A 4,994-nucleotide genomic window follows, 5' to 3' on the forward strand; every position below is an offset into this window, starting at 1 on the left:
CCTGGCCCGCCCACCTGGCTGCGGGCTGCGAGGGCCACCTGCGGCAGCTCCCTGCTGGCTCTGGCCCACTGGGTCGCTAAAGCTCTTTAGAACCGTCCATCGGGCAGTCCGCCATGGAGGACCCCACTTGTCCCTGGGAAGCGTCAGAAGCTCCTTGCTCCACCGTTCCAGGCTTGGACAGGATGGGCAGGCTAGAAGGTGCAGGGCATCCTACCTCCAGAACTCAAGCTCAAGCTAGTCAGGGACCGGGACTGGATGGTCTTTCATGCCCTCGCTATATTCCCAGGATCTGTGAAGACCCCACCATTCATTGAGCAAGGAGGGAGTACCAGTGATCATTGTGCCCATGCAAGGCGGAAATTATCTCTTTGAATCCCAGAGTTCCTAGCCGGGGATTTAATTCAGTGGTTCCGCTGCCTGTTCAATCCCCCGGTACCCCCCCCAAAAAAAACATCTATAGCATTAAATCCCAGAGTTCCTGAGATGGAGGTGTCCCTGGAATCCCTCGAACGGGGGCATGGAGAGGTTCCCAGTGCTCCTCATCCCACCACCACCCCCTCCTTCTCCCTCCTAGGGAGCTTTCTGTGACTTCTGCCCAGACAGCCCCTGCTCCTGGTCATCTCAGAACCTTCCTGCAGGTGTGCACCGTGTCGGTGACCGCACTCATTTCTGAGCCCTCTGCCAGGCACCGCCTTGAGCTAACACCTCACCCTCACACAGCCCTCTACGACCTCAGCGCACAGTCACAGGACCTTCTCCCAGATAAGGAAACGAGGGCACAAGGGAGACGCCACAGTGCTCTCATCTCAGCCCCCACCCGCTGGTGTGGCAGCCTGTCAGATGCACACCGCCCCTTAGGGCCACAGGCGTGTCCATGGGTAGCTGGACCCAGAGCCCTTAACGCAGATCAACTCATGTGACACAAAAGCCAGCAGAGGCAATACCAAGCCTTCACAATTACAGAGGGAAGCTGTGCCAACCCACCTGTCACCCAGAGCAGCAGGACTTCCGGGACCCTGCTGGGAGCTGGCAGCAGGTGCTGGCACCAGTAGGAAATGGCTTGTGAAGGCCACCATGCACACCTTTTCTGGGTCTGAGTGCTGTGGCACTGTTCTGTAGCCTGAAATGGGCAATACTGGGAATATTTACACTGCACAAATTGACAAACATCTCAAACCCCAGAGATTGCTCATAGTTAAACAGTGTGTTTGGCACTGGGGGCTGGGCATTTGGCGCCTGCCTGTTAATTTACATTATCTAATCCCACATCTACCTTTCAAGACAAGCATGAGCACAGGGCCCACACAAGCAGAACAGCAGATGCCACCTCTGCAGGTCTGAGCAGCCTTAGGGGCAGGACTCTGAGCTGCATCACAGATGGGGCATAAAGGAGGGGCGGAGGTGGACGAGAATCACTCTGAGGTCTCTGTGGACACTAAAGACCCCCAACTTTGTCCCTCAGATTCTGAGTGACTTTGGGCAAATTCCAGGCCTCCCTAAGTCTTGGTATCCCAACCTGGAGAATGGACTGGTCGTACTGGCTTATCCACTTTAAGTGTTGCCAATTCCTCTTTGATTTGGTCAGGACAGAAAGGACACCCTGCACACAGACCTGTCTGTGATGAGTGTGTTCAGGCCTGACCGAGGGAACTCCGAGATAGGATGGAGGGCCCACAGTCAGGCTTCCTCCTGCTCCCAGCAGGCCACACCAGGAATGGCATGTGGCATCATGCATGCGTGACATTGGAGGAGACAATCAGCTGTTCTCGTCAGCTCCCACAGCTGCTGCCCACCCACACTGGTCGGGATATGTGAAGTATGGCTACACCCACAAATCAGGGGGAGGATCTAGGCTAGGGGGACAGGGGAGAACCTGTCTCTGACTAAGCTCTCTGTGCTGAGCTCCTAGGCATGATTTCACGTAGTCCTGCTAACACACTTCCCATGATGGAGAACTCAGTTCCTATACCCGCCCATGACCATTAGAGCCCACAGCCAAAGGACTACTGGACCCTGTCCCCTATGCAAAGAATCTCACCGGGTGCAGGCCTTCCCATTCCAGCAGGTAGAGCCTGGGGGTTCTTTGAATGGAACTTGGAAGCCAAGACTTTGAAGGAAGCCTTTGTGTGCCTTTAGCCAGGTTACTACACATCTCTGAGCCTCTACACAAGGAAAACAAGCATCACCTGTAGCCTTGCTAGTTGTCCTGGGACTCGATGAGCCAAGGCTGTAGAGGAATACTCTGAATGCTGGGGTACAGGGCCACATAGCATTGCCTAGAACAGCTATCTCGAAGGCCAACTGGCCAGGGGGCATGAATGGTACTGCATTTCACAGTTGACTTCATTGAGGTCTAGCACAGATACTTCTCAACTTTTAATAAATGCTCAAGGCAACAGAAGGAAGACCGTACCCCACCTCTCACCATAGTTTCCCGAGCTTTGGTACTTCCTGGTGTCCCCATGCATGGAGCCTCTGCATAAGACATTTCCCCCAGTCTATCTGGCCCAGTGCCCCAGCCTGAGCTGGTAGCAGGCACCTGCAGGCATATACCTGCTCCATGAGATGAAGCCCTAGGACACATCATCATTTTTGCTCATCTGCAAAATGGGCATGATGGTCCTAGCACCTTCAGCATATAGTGGGTGTTCAAGAAATATTTGTAGAGGGTAGGAGGCAGGGCCAGCCCTGCTGCCTCTTCTCACATCAGGGCCCACTGCAGTTCACTAGGTTAGAATAAAGACCTGGCCTGACCTCTTAGAATCCCAGACCCAGGAACTCGGGCTATATCTTCTTCTGAGGGGCTCAGACAGCCTGCCCTATGCTCAGATCTACTTCAGTCAGGCCCTCTCTCTGAGTGACCCCTAGGCCAGCGGAAACAGCAGATAAGTAGGAGAACAGAGCCCAGGGAGGTGGAGGGAGTAACTTGGGGAACACAGGAAGGCCTCTGAGACCTGAGGAAGGATGAAACAGGACAAAGGACAGACAACAAGAGGTGGGCATGAGCAGAGCAGATGTGAAGAGCTGTAGGCCGTAAAGGCTGGGGCTCCTACTCCTGGCAGGCGCAGAACGGCAGGTGGCAGGGCAGGCCCAGGCCAGAGCAGATTCAAAGCACAGGTATCTCACTGTAGAAGCTCACTGTAGGCAGGGCCGGGGGTAGGTGGGATGTGGGGTAGGACTAAATGAACAGACACTTGCAGGATGACCTAGCTGTAATGGATGAATGGATAAGGAACCTCATTTCCTTCCAACAACAGGGTCCCATCAGAAACATTCTGAGGTGTGAGAGCCAAACCAGAAAGCCCCAAACAGTCTTCTAAGCACATACTACTGACTAAGTGGGGCCTTCCACATGAGAGGAGGAGGATACTCAGTTCTGTCAGGGCAGACAATGCCATTTAAAGTAAAATTATTGGGCTGGGTATGTAGTTTAGTGATAGAGCACTTGCCTAGCATGTGTGAGATCTTGGATTCAATCCCCAACAAGAAATGGGGCAGGGGGGAAGGAGAGAGAGAGAAAACAGAGATGGTAGGAATCGCCGCTGGACTTTCTGTGGCCCTGCCTCACCCCTTCTCAGCCCAGGGTGTATCACTTTAGCATCCTGTGGTTTGAGAAACTGCTCCTATCTGCTCTAAAGGTTGAATATGGGTCTTGGGCAGCCAGGACTCAGGCCTCAGGGTATCTAAGTGATCCTAACACATAAGACCAGGAGCCCCATGGAAGCTCTAGGTGCTTTGAGATCCTAGCACACAGTGGGTGTTCAGCAGAAAGCTGCTAGGTGAGCACTAGAGAGAGACGCAACAGAGCAGACCCTGCCATGTCATTACTCTGGTTCACTGGGAGTGGTTTCACACTACAAGTCTCTTGGGGTTGCTCCTTCCGGGGAAACCCTGGAGGCCCATACTCTGTGGGGGCTCGATGCTGAGCCCAGCTCTCAGGTAATCCTGAAGAGCAAGCAGGTACCCGTATGTACCAGAGGAGCCCCCAGGTCCTGTCACCAAGGGGACAGCCAGCCAAGCCAGGGACAGATGCTGGGGGCCACACTGCTCTGGCAGCCAGTGGCAGCCACGGAGAGAGAGCCACTGGGCAGCCCAGGAAGGGAGGGGCTCAACATCCCCTGGATTCCTCAAGTGCCAGGGACCATGCCTGGCCTGTCTGATGGTACCGGACCGGACAGTGACTGTCGCTCATAAGCGGAGGACAGAGCCTTGAGAAAAAGACAGTGTTCAGGGGCTACATCACCAAAGACTAAATTCGCACAATTGCTGAGGACACTGGCTACTCATAGTAGAAACCAAGCATGTCCTGTCACCAGTAGCTGCAACAAGTTTCCAGGCAAAGCGGGCAAGAATCAGGAGTGAGGCTGCATTTGCTGACCAGAAACATCCAAAGCTGTGCGAGAGTGGCACTTGCTTTCAGCTTTCCTTTAGACGCTGAGTGCGCTAAGGGGAAGGCTCAGAGCGTTGCAAGCCAGGATATATCAGGATTTGGCCCGTTCAGAGCATGGCCTTCGGGGTCGCCAAGCCTCAGCTGCCACATGGCGCAGAGAGGGGCCCTGAGAGGAAGGGTGCGTGCCTCAGAGGGACTGGTTGCAGGAGAGGACGTGAGCCTGACATTGATGTGCTTCTTTGCCATGCTCGAGAGCCACCTGTGGGCAGAGCCAGAGGTTACAGCCTGGGGGGTCAGAAGGGAGGAGGGAGCCGTGTTTTAGAATCCAGTCTTTTTGTTTTTTTGGTTTTTTTGGTTTTTTTTTTTATACCAGGGATCAAACTCCAGACCTTGTGCTTGTGAGGCAGGCGGCAGAACCAATGAGCTAAATTCCCGGCCCAGAATCCAACCTTTGTTTCTCATTTGTTACCCAATTAAAAAGATGGTGCATCCTTTCCTCTATTCCCAAATTTCAGCATGTGTTGATTTTTTTCATAATAGCTTCATTAGGATATAATCCACACACTATAAAGTGTATCCTTTTTTTTTTTTTTTTTTTTTTTTT

This window comes from Fukomys damarensis, unplaced genomic scaffold (genome assembly GCF_012274545.1).
Source record: "Fukomys damarensis isolate Sample0158 unplaced genomic scaffold, DMR_v1.0_HiC HiC_scaffold_27, whole genome shotgun sequence".
NCBI lineage: Eukaryota > Metazoa > Chordata > Mammalia > Rodentia > Bathyergidae > Fukomys > Fukomys damarensis.